Source organism: Arachis hypogaea, chromosome 11, assembly GCF_003086295.3.
Source record: "Arachis hypogaea cultivar Tifrunner chromosome 11, arahy.Tifrunner.gnm2.J5K5, whole genome shotgun sequence".
In the NCBI taxonomy this organism is placed as follows: Eukaryota; Viridiplantae; Streptophyta; class Magnoliopsida; order Fabales; family Fabaceae; genus Arachis; species Arachis hypogaea.
In genome coordinates, this window is record NC_092046.1 from 2,400,779 (window position 1) to 2,412,249 (window position 11,471).

The 11,471-nt window shown below is 30.5% G+C and overlaps 1 long non-coding RNA gene across 1 annotated transcript; it reads left to right on the plus strand.

Moving 5' to 3' along the window:
• The first annotated feature begins 9,895 nt into the window (after positions 1 to 9,895).
• Positions 9,896 to 10,954, plus strand: LOC140176479 (uncharacterized). The gene is made up of 2 exons (XR_011868081.1): positions 9,896 to 10,075; positions 10,600 to 10,954. It is a non-coding gene; the product is annotated as an uncharacterized lncRNA (long non-coding RNA).
• The last annotated feature ends 517 nt before the right edge of the window (positions 10,955 to 11,471 follow it).

The following is an 11,471-nucleotide window of genomic DNA, read 5'->3' on the forward strand; positions in this document are numbered from 1 at the left end:
TTTCTTAACTCTACTTACCTGCTACTTGTTCTACTTGTTGTAATTATACCTCTATCTATGTTTTTCTTACTTGAATTGTATGTGTATGCTTTTGAGAGACCCTCTCTTGGTGGAAGATTGAAAGAGGCTTGTTCTACGGGTGATTTGGAAGTTTAGAGTTGACAGAAGGTGCAGAGTTAAAATAGGATTATGATCCTTTAGTTAGATTACCGATATTATTGGTTTAAAATAAATTTTAAGATTAATATGAGTGTCGAAGTTCTAGGAATGTCTCTGACTTTTTATATTAACTATGCAGGAACCTTTACAATGCCGAGAATCCCCAGTTCTCATTCCATACATATTCCTGTTGTTTTTCAGATGCAAGTCGAGAGGCACCTCGTTGAGCATCTGGAGACCTTCCTTACAAGCGAAGAACTATCTTTTGGGTTATTATATTTTGCTTTAGGTTATGTATATATTTATATAGAATAATTCGCATGTATATAGAATCTTCGCATGTATATTTTGTATTTTGTTCCTCCTAGAGGTTGACTTGGAAAAACAGGTGTTTATTTTGGAGTTTGAGTTATATTTTAGCTTGTATATATATATGTAATTACATACTTTGGCTGGCCTTAGTTTTGCAGGTAGAGTTTGGACATTGATATCTATATTTTGGAATTTCAATTTGTATATTATGTTTTTAGCCTTCTTTTGATCTTACATATCCATTTTACGATTATCCATGCGAGTGTGATACGATTTTTTTGTTTCGCTTTTGTTTAGCTTATTCTCCAAGACACTTAGATATGAACTCTTTTAACTATATTTATATACATATTTTACTTTTAGATATCGTAATACCTCGCCATCTCTACTTTACGACTTAAGCGTAAGGTTATGTGTAATAGAGTGTTGCAACACAAACTAAATATATTCTTAGTTTTAAATTTAAATCTTTCAAATTTATTAATCATATCACAATAATTTAAAATAAAATTAATTAAGATTCCATTCAAAATTAAAATTTAAATTTAAAAATAAAATTAATTATTTTTTATTGTCATTTAATATTTTTAATTATCGTACTATAATTATATTCTTGAAACCGCTTCACTAGAAAGAATGAAATGAACTTTTGGTTAGATGGACCGAAAGGAGAGGGCTAACTCGCCTACCTCCTCTAGTTTTTGAAATTGCATTTTCTTTCGGAAACAAAGCTTCTCTCTATATGTTTTGTATTTTACTTTTAACTTTTTGAATTCATTCGATTCTTTGCCTTCTTTTCAACTTTTATGTGCTTCCCAACTTCACTATAATAAAAATAATTTTAATGACAAATTTTTAGTTACAATAATATAATGAATATTATATTTTTTATTTAATTTATGTTTTTGTTGTTATTATAATATGTTATAATGGTAATTATATTTTTGTAGTAATTGAAAAGATTTTTATTAGTAATTGTATAATTGTCGTTAATTTTTTTTAATTAAAAAATATATATAAAACGATTAATGTCTAATTATGGATAAATATATTAGTGATTATTTTTATTACTAATAAAAATAAAATAAATAATTACTAAAAATAATTTTTTTAGCAATGACTAGATTAATAAAGTGATAAAATGAAAAATAACAAATAATGTTAGTCATTCCTTCATTTCGAGTACGAAAACAAATTAAGAATAATTAGTGGAAATAAGTATTATGAATCACTATTAATGTATATATCATGAATATCCATTAGTTACATAATCAATAATGTATTAATGATATTTGGTAACCCATTCATAAAATAAAAACTACAAAAAAAAAAAACAATTTTAATTTTTTATTAAAATAAAATAATGAGAGTTAAACACACAACTTTAAACTTAAATGAGTTACTTAAAAGTTAAAACTAAATTGCTAAATTATACACAAGGACAATTGTTTAGCAATCACTATATGCAATATTAATGATTCATTAGAAAATTCAAGTTATTGATAAAATTATAAATTAATTCAATTATAGATGTATTTTAGCATGTAATGCAATATGACATTTATTTGGTAACGAAATTTAGAAAAAAGAACTATTTATTATTAGACTTTCATTTTATTTAAGGAATATTCAGTTCATAGTTTATATTACAGGGAATTTTCTTATATGCTAGATATTATTAAAAAGACAAAATATCACAAATTTATGTTTTTAAGCCAAATGAAAGGTCATATTCTCATATTTAAAATACTTATGTTGAGTTTTTAACCAAATTTATTTAGAAAGAAGATATTTTGTAATTGAAATTTAAAGTTGACTCATGTGCTTGCAAATAATGATAAATTTATAGTAAAATTTATTAATAATTATAATATTTTATATCATATCTCTAATAATTATTTTGATTTCTTTTATATCTCTATGAATATTATATATATTTTAAATAATTCTTGAATTTTTTTATACAATGTTTTGAATATAGTATTTTTTATTTTTATTTGTATATTAAATTTATCTAAATAATTAAAGAATCGTTTGTTAATATTTTTTAATAATATATTATTAAATTCTACTACTCAAATCAATATATTATTATTATTATTCTTATTCTTCTTCTTATTATTATTTTGACAACATTTAGTGAATACATATAAAATCCGTTTTAAAATATTTTAGTTGATTTTTTTTATAGACATTGCGTTATTTGTTTACTATACACGACACCTTTTCTTTATTAAATATAAGTACTTTATGAATTTCTTTATTTTATAAATTTTTTGCTATTAGTATAAATAATAAAAAATATAAAATTTATATTAGGTAAATATATTTATGAATAATTTATTTTAGAAGCATATTTCAAACATAATATATTTATGAGTAATACCCCAAATAGGTCCTCAAGAAATTCACAGTCGGACAGATTTGTTCCCAATAAAATTTAACTAAAATTTTGACCCTGACGTTTTTAGTTATATACCAGATACGTCCATATGGCAGTTTGACCCGGTTAGGATGTCTTATATGGAGGTTAACGGGTTGACGTGTCAGGTTAACTATCACGTGTTACCTCCAGGACAACAATTTAGTCTCCATCCAAGTTGGACAAAACGACGTCATATTGGATCATGAGGCAAACGGCGTCGTTTCTTGGAGGACAAATTCGTCCCCACCATAAAAGGCAAAGTTGCGAAACGACAACGTTTTAAATGGGGGACCTATCTGACTGTTCCAGGGGACTTATCTGCCTGATGATTATGCTTCTATAGGGACCTATTTGTCTGATAACCTAATGTTTGGGGACCTATCTGACCTATAATTTGTGACATTACCCTCAAATATATTCATTGTCTTTTTTTGGTTTCATTAAAAACACAAGCTGATGTATCTAAACTTGGTAGCTTGCAAAATTCTAATCCTCCCTCTCATAATACTCAAATTAAAGATTCTTCTTCACATGTCACAAAAAATGTCTTAGACAATTCTAAGGTATGCAAATTTTGAATGACTTAATGCGTATGTTGAAATTTGTATGAAACATCTTCATAATAATTTTGTTAATTCCATGCTCAGCAACCTTTTAACCGTCCAAAACAAATAGTAATTGGGGCAAAGACTCAGAAGAGTGTTAGTGCTAAGGCCATGACAGCTGCAACCAGTGACACAGCATCTAGATTGTTCACCCTTATTCTAATACTGGGATTGAAGCAGTCTACGAAAAAATGATGCTTTTAAGGATTCCAACACCATATTTTGTTACGTTGGAGGAAATAGATCTTTTGTTGTTTAGGTTGGTTTGGTTTAGTCTATATTGAAGAAAATAAATCTTCTTTTGTAAGATTTGGTTTATGTTGCTACTGAATTTAGCTACTTGTTTGGTTACAATATTTTGATTATCAGTTATGTAACCATTTTAATAAATGGATGAAACAAACCAAAAGCAATGTGTTTCTTTTATACTATTTCACCACAATTGATTTCATGCATATCCATCTAAACATAATGAGCCATTTCAATCTAACAATTTGATAATCAACACGGATTAAAACTTGGCTAAACAACCACTACATACATACAAAACACAACTACAACTACCAATGCAATTATTATACCCCTAAACACTTAAACAAAGCAAAAACAGTATGCTTCTTCACAACTTGGCTATCCTCATTTTTCTTCAATAACAGATCCTCCATCTGCTTCACTCTCTCCTTCAAGCCATCGTTCAACATACGCATTAAGTCATTCAAAATTAGCATACCTTAGAATTGCCTGAGATATTTTTTGTGACATGTGAAGGAGAATCTTTAATTTAAGTGTCATGAGAGAGAGGATTAGAATTTTGCAAGTGTAACACCCTACCATACAGAGACTTATGCTTAAGTCATAATTCAGAGATGGCAAGGTATTACGACCTCTAAAACAAAAATTTAGTACGTATAGTAGTATGAATGATTGATTATAACTAGGAGCCTTGTAAAAAAAAGGGGTAAACAAAAACCGCAACTCGAAAGCGCAACACTCCGATCACTAACACAACGAGCAAAGGATAAGCTAACGCAAGATCATATATATAAAGAGTATCAAAAACAGGAATATCAAGACTCAAAATCCGGCTGCGAAGGTAACCGGTTCGAGCATAGCAATATATACATATAATAAAATAAGGAAAACCCCAAGGAAAACCCAAAGGGACACAAATACCGAAAACCAAATCTCCAAAATCCCCTCTAGAAGGAGTCATCACAGTTTGTATTATTTAATGGAGATAAAAGTATCTAAACAAGATATATAAATCAAGATAGAGTCCCGAGAACAAGAATCTTCGCTAATCCAGAAGTCCCCAGCATGCCTCAACGAGAAGCCTCGCGTCCTGCATCTGAAAACCACAAAATCCGCATGGGTGAGAACCAGAGGTCCCCAGTACGGTAACAGCTTCCACATATATAATACATAATAATAGAGGAAAGCCGAAGGCAATCCTAGAACTTCCTCCAGAAAATATCAAAGCTTATAAACAAGCTAAACCGTAAGCGGCAACTAACTAAAGATCCTTCAGTCTAACTAATACTTCCCTTTCTACTTCCTTCAGACCTCCCAACAACCAGCAGGAGTATAATATAGCAAACACAGTTATATCAGACAAGAGATTTACAAATAGGAACAAATAAGACATTTAGGCAATTAGCAAGTAATATGCAGTCAAATAGGTAATCTCAAACAATTCATGTAGTATGCTTATGATGCATGCCTGTCCCTAGTGGCTGATGATATCATCTGTCGGTTATAGAGCCAACCCGACAAGTCCTGGTAGCTAGCCATTGGACTGTCCCTCTGTCGTGCATCCCCAACTCGAGTTATACTCATCATAAACTTGATCATAATCATGATCCATATCCATCACCCTCACTGGTGAATATTTATCCATCACCATCACTGGTGAATATTTATGGGGGCGAGCTCATCCGGGCCTTTCACAGTGCCCGGCCACACTTACGACATAGGGTCAAAAGAGCTTCGAGTCTCAACCTGGAGCACATGGTGGCTAGCCATTGCTACTACCCAGGGAAACCCTCATCTCCAATGGTAGAAGTGCAAACCTTCACAATTCAATCAACATCATATATGCATTTATACTTGGCCATAAACATGGCTCCGCCGTAACACGGCAATAATCTAGCCATCCGGCTCACGGTTAAATCCATAACCAGCCAATTCATTAACAATTACGGCCCTTCGGCCCATGGCACAACAAGCACTTCCACCGCCATTCTCCGCATCTCACATAATCATCTTTGATCCTCAATGATCATTCATTTTTCCCTTGCTTCACTCGCAAGTTACCACATTCACTAGCCCTTTTTCTCATGCTAGGCATATCATAATGATTTAAGACATAAGTGGTGAGATCGGAGGCTTAGAAGTATGAAATTTGGCTTTTAAAACTCAAAAATCAACTTTGGGATGAAAACAGGTCCACGCGTACGCGCACGCGTGGATGGCGCTTTCTCGAAGAACGGCGCGTACGCACCAAGTGCGCCTACGCGCGAGGGGTCATTCTGCTAAAAATTTTCTAAGTTAAAAGCTGCAGAATTTACAGATTCAAACCCCAATCTTCCGACGGACATAACTTCCTCATTTTAAATCGTTTTTCACCCGTTCTTCGAACGGCATGGACATCCCGGATCCAATTTCATTTCTAAACAGATTTGGCACAAATCAAAGATCCGTAGTCCAAGTTATGTCCCGTCAAAGTATACCCAAAAACCATGTTTTCATACAAAACCACAAGGTGCCATTTTCAAAACAAGCCACTTTCAACTCTTTTCAAAATCAATCAAACATGCCAATTTCAACCCTTCTCTTTGAAATCATTCAAAATGTACCAAAATCAACAACAAGCCATCCTCAACTCACACATTGACACTTTACCAAGGTTTCCAAAACCACATCCAACCATTTTAACACTTCTCAATCAAATGGCTAAAGGACAAACACAATATCATGTCATACATCCTTCCTCATCCCAATTTCCAATAATACCATTTCCAATTAACCATCATTATACATAATCAATATCATACTCACCATCAACATGGTACCACCCATCAATTCAACCTCAATCATCCATCAAGCATATATCACAACATGCATTTCTCATATTTCACACAATCAAGGCATCAATATTCATAATCACATATATGAACACATCATATATTTCAACCATTCAACGACACCAACAATTCAATGCCTATCTTAGGGCCTCTAGCCTAAGTATTTCCTACCACATTACATATTAGATACGGGAAACCAAAACCATACCTTAGCCGATTCCCCAAGCTCAACCGGAGCACTTCCAAACCACTTGTCCACAAGCTCTCAAGGTATCAACACCTCCAAGAACAGATTTTATCACACAAAACCCTCTTCCAAGCTTTCCAAAATCACCAATCAAGCTCCAATATTCACATATACACAACCTAAGCCACAATCATCATACCCATACACAACATCTCAATACCCAAACATCATAGAACAACAAATTATACTAGGGTTGAGAATCTTACCACACCCAAGGTCCAAGGAGACAAGATTAACCTTCTCCTTCAAGAGAGTTGGGTCCTATAACATCAAAGAACCCAAAATCTCAACATTTTTGCTCATGAAACTCGAAATCAAGGGCTGGAATTTCGAACAGTAAAACGTGGATTACCTCAAGATTGATTGTATGGATTTTGTAGAGCTCTCCGCGGTGAACGCGTGGCCGCAAACGGAGCGGCAATCGGAGCTCTAGATCAAAAGTTATGGTGGTTTGAAGATCAAGTGAGAGAAGGAAGTTGAGAGAGTGTTCTTCCCCCTTCCATCTCAATTTTCAGCGTGTTTTGGTGTTGTGTGAGGAGAGAGAGTGCTGAAAACTAGGGTTTTGGTTTAGTTATGTTGGGCCAAGGGCCCACTTTGGGTCCGGTTGGTCCGGTTTGGCCCATTCGGTCCAATCTTGGTCCGATTTCTATAAAATTGGTACCGAAATTCTCGTCTCAATTTCCTCTATCACATTTAGCTATAAAAATAACATTTTTGGCTTTCTAGAATAAATTCTCATTTATGGGTTAATTAACCATTAATTAACCGGGTCTTACAGCAAGCTACCAGGTCTAGATACATTAGCCTGTGTTTTCAATGAAACCAAAAAAGAGCAATGAATATATTTGAGGGTAATGTCACCAATTATAGGTCAGATAGGTCCCCAAACATTAGGTTATCAGACAAATAAATTCCTATAGAAGCATAATCATCAAGCGGATAGGTCCCCTCGAACAGGTAGATAGGTCCCCCATTTAAAATGTTGCTGTTTCGCAACTCTGCCTTCCATGGTGGGGACGAATTTGTCCTCCACGAAACGACGTCGTTCGCCTCATGACCCAATACGATGTCATTTTATCCAACTTGGATAGGGACTAAATTGTCCTGGAGGTGACACGTGGCAGTTAACCTGATACGTCAACCCGTTAACCTTTACGTAGAACGTCCTTACCGGGTCAAAATGTCATAGAGACATATCTGGTGTACAACTAAAAAAGTCAAGGTCAAAATTTTAGTTAAATTTTATTAAGAGACAAATCTGTTCTACCATAAATTTCTTGGGGACCTATTTGAAATATTACTCTATATTTATTAAAGAGATATGATGATGTATAGTTATGAGCCAATTATACTCTCATATATACAACAAAATACATTCTTTTCAAATCTCATAGTTTTAACATATATATGAAGAAATTAGTAATAGTTTAATTAACCAAATATTAAACTAAATTTATTAAAGTTGAAATAAAATGAACTAAAAGTCTTGGAAAATAAAATTTTTTAGCCAAAAATTACCAAATTTATTATTTTTTATTTCATTTAATATATTTTATAATAAATAAATATTAATAAAATAAATTTTGGCTGTTTTTTTTTTCTAACATTACCATAAAATGAATAACTCTAAAAATACATATATCTTAACGCAAGAAAGATTTGAATTATTTAACAAAAGAATAATAGAAATAAATGAACCGAGTATGAATGATTGGAATATTTTTAACATAACAATATATTATGATAGAAACAGTTTAATTAAGCTCTTTTTAAAAAAGTAGTTTAAACAATAAATATTTATATTAAAAGTAACTTATAAATAAGTTATTTTGCGTTTGATTTTTTAGTTATACAAAAAAGTACTTATTTTTAAAAAAATGTAATAAAAAAAATTTTATTATAAGAGAAGTTATTTTTTTTAATTTCTCCATAAACACTTAAATAGTTTCTTAGAAAGCAACAATTTAGTTTTAAAAATTATACTAGACATTAGTACTACTACTTTTTATAGATGAGAAGCTCAAAAAAATTAACTTTTAAAACTTTTCAAAACGGATCCTAAATTATCAAATAACAATAATAATAGTAATAATATTAACATGAGAATTTATTTTAGTTTGGCATATTCCAGAAAGAAATTAATGCATTCTAAACAAAATGAAAATATGTTTCTAACTTTTCTTCAATGTTGGATATTTTAAATATATACTTTACTATTTTGCTTTCATTTGGATTCTTGAAAAATTATTTTACTAGGCAAGGATAACATGGTGGTCAACCTAAATTAATTTCTTGGATATTTGTAGTTATATTTAATATATTTATATTTAGAGTATTTAATATTCGGTCTAGATATAAAATATATTTTGTTGGGTTCAAATTTATTATTTTTATCTTGTATAATTTTCGAGACATCTTCAGATATCTTCGATACATTCCAAAAACATATATTTTATAATTAAAATGTATATTTTGCAATAAAATTAGTAAAAAATGTTATATTTTTATACATCAAATAATTTTTTTATATTGTATGGTATTATTTTTATTTTAAATAATTTATTTTGATATAAATATTATACGAAAAATGTTTGGTAACCAAAGAAAATTAGTTAAAAACAACTCACTTACCTTATTTAATATTCATTAATTGTTGCGACAATTAATGAATGCTAAATAAGGTAAGTTCTGATCTAGCTATTTTTTTTGTCTCCCTAGCATTTTCGTTAAATTTAATAATTAAAAGTTATATAATATGGAAAACAGAAATATTTGGTAACTAAAGAAAATCGGGCAAAAACAGCCCTAACTTACTTTATTTAGTATTCATTAATTGTTGCGATAATTAATGAATGCTAAATAAGATAAATTCTGGCTGTTTTTTTATCTCCCTAATATTACCGTAAATTTAATTTTTAAAGATAAATTATATTCATTTATTATATAAATTTACAAAATTATATATTGAATTGACCATTTTAACCCAGCTCGGCACGTTCATAAGCTGATGTGCACCCCTATATATACTTAGTAATAAGTTAAGGTGTCTACCACATACTGCTTTCTTTTATTTTTCTTTTTATACAAAATACTCTCTATCTCTTTTTAGCAAAAATATATTTCAACTAAAAGATGGCTTTCAAGAATGCTCTTTTGATCCTTGCAATTTTAGCCGTGATTGTTCTAATCCCTTCCGAGATTCTAGCTCGGGACTTACCAGCAACAGGATGTACCCCAGGAACAGGTTTGTTTTAGCATTTATAAATACAATTTCGCTATGTTACCAACAATATTTCTGCCAACTTCTGCCAACTCTTATTTATGACTATATTTAATGGAAATGTCTTTATGGATGTGTCTAATAAAAATGTCTTTTTTATGGCTGTATCTAATAGAAGTGTCTTTATAGATGTATTTTCTGGATGTGTTTCTTTATACATGTGTTTAAAATATAATAATTAATTATTGTTGGTAATAAGTTGGCAGATAGTATATTGGTATCCTATACTTTTCCTTATAAATAAGACATAAAAAACATTGTTTATAAAAGGCTTTTACTTATTAACTCTAAATTCCCCTTTTTGAATTATGTTCAAAAGTGAAGAAAAACATGTATTTCATTATTTCATTATCAAGTATCTATATTTATAACATATGATATTTTCTTTTCAAGTATGATTGTATTTCTCATGTTATAAATTACAAATTATAATTCAACATGTTTCCAAACTTCCATATTCCTAAAAATGTATTATTGTCTGCTTGCAGTTTATAAAATAGAAGGAATACGTCAAATTGCTGGACCAGTTGGGTTAGGAAAAGATGGTAATGACTTGGATGGTGGAAACTACGACATTCAATGTCGCAATCTTTGTTGTGTGCTGGGATACACTGTATGTTGCTAATAGCATACAAGTGAAAGACGTTAATTTGTTACATCTTTGCTATGTTAAATCTTGAAACTAGTATATGAGAATAAAGGAATAAAATGTATACCATAAGCCTACACTTTAATTTGGCATACCATAGGTTGAATAATAATCAATAGCTATATACATAGCTTGCAAAAATTTTGTAACTGGACCTATCAGAGTTGCATAAATAATATTTTTCTTTTATCCAATTTGTTTCATTTTACATTTTTTTATGTTTCATTTTTTTTCTCTTTTAAATATGGTAGGTACTGTGAATCGTAAAAAATTATATATTTCACTACAAGAAACACTATTAAAATCGACAAAAAAATCGACGGTAAAATCGACGGCACGATGTGTCGCTTTTAAACGTGTCAATTTTTCAAAAATATAATACAATTGATAGCGTGGCAAACCGTCCATAAATTTTAAATAAAATCAACAACTTTTTCGTAAATAATATGAGTTTAAGATTTTTACCCATTTAGTAAAAGCGACAAATTTGCCGTCGATAATATTATATAAAATCGACACACTGTCTGTCAATATTTGATTCATTAAAATTGACAAAGTAGCCATCGTTTAGTTATTATCGACAAGCTCTCCGTACATTTTTTATTATTTTTTTTTGTCTATTTTAAAATTAAAAAGCGACAATGATGCCGTCGATTTTAATAGCATATTTTTTATTTTTTTTAAAAATAATAGACAATTAATGCAAATAAA